This window comes from Batrachochytrium dendrobatidis (assembly GCF_000203795.2).
Source record: "Batrachochytrium dendrobatidis JAM81 unplaced genomic scaffold BATDEscaffold_8, whole genome shotgun sequence".
NCBI classification, from domain to species: Eukaryota; Fungi; Chytridiomycota; class Chytridiomycetes; order Rhizophydiales; genus Batrachochytrium; species Batrachochytrium dendrobatidis.
The window spans coordinates 206,739-208,253 of record NW_006281106.1 but is presented as its reverse complement, the minus strand read 5'-3'; positions in this window follow the sequence as shown (position 1 = coordinate 208,253).

The window sequence follows — 1,515 nt, the reverse complement described above, 5'->3', positions numbered from 1 at the left end:
TTGAACCCACATTCATGTATTGTGTTTGACTGTCAATGTTGTCAATACAACTATGTACACATGTGTTGTATTCTGAATCTCGGATACGATCGCAATCTAGTTCAACAACAATGATGATACATGTCAGTAATGCAACCATGCATGCCAATCACCACCAACAACACCACTGTATTGTCAACCATGACATGACACTGGCTGTTTATTACACACCAACACTGTTAGTATTCCGTTTACATGACTAGACTGCAAGTTGTCGTATTCGTTTGTGTAGATTTGAAATTGTTAGTAATCGAGTTTTGACATTCAATTCGTGCTGTTTTTGTATATTTTTGTATATTGCTGGACATTCGACTCAACGTCTTGTTCCAAAGTAGACATGTGTTTGATGCCATGTTTGTATAATCGAAACAGGAATCCAGTTTGCCAAGTAAATGCTGCAAGACTCTTGACAATCAGTCATGTACAGTATTGAGTCGGATGTTCATACTATTGATAGCATGACAATTGACAGTTCAAGAGTTCTGTTGAAGCTTTTCTAATCATTGGCAATACTTTGAGTTTGCGTATTGAAAGTATTACAGTTGGCATAAAGTATTGATACTGCTGATATGACTATCAATCTATACTGCATTGAACAGGACTGCAACAGTGTCATATCACTAGATCAAGTGTTGAGGCAGAGTCGTTTAAAGGATTTTACCACTAATATTTGGCCAGCTGTTGTGTGGATAAACTGTTACCCTATACTGACCGTAACCTGAAACTGACTGACTATGCCAATCGATCTTGACATATTCTTTAGTATATGGGTCAGGGTTAGCAGTCCTTGACTATGAGTCCTGTTTCATTCAATGGCTGAAGAGTTGTGCATAAAACAGCCTACACATGAGTATATATGTTACATATACCTAAATGGCGGTCGAGTTGTTGCTGCATAAGCTCATATAACCCGTATGTCTTGATTATATATTTAATCGCTATAAAAGCATGGTCCATATCCACAACTGACCCATTCATTACCAAGAATTGTCCTACTAGTTGACAAGCTTTATCACATTTATTCTCGTCAACAGGATGAAATTCATATCGACTATTGTGTTGTCGCTGTTGTCAGTGACAGTCAGTGCGATAGTCATTGATCGTCCGTCTGCCAGCGAATCAGAACCTGTAAAAGAATGTTCAACACAAATGCAGCAACACACTGGTATTTGCGCTTCAACTGGAACAGAACAACAATCAACTGAATCCAATCATGATGTAGCTCAGTCGACTGTAGATCCTGATGATTCAGACAGTTCTGTTGAAGAGTCCGATGAATTATCGTCATACTCTGAGTCCAAACAGTCAGATGATGATATATTTGACAACACACTATATGACGACATCTGCCATCTCCCTAAAAAATATGTCCCAGAGAATGAACGGCCCATTCTCACACATCAACAAAGGCTGGATAGAGTCGAAAAAATAATGAAGAATATGGGTATGGAAATTCCAACTGATGTTGGAGACGGA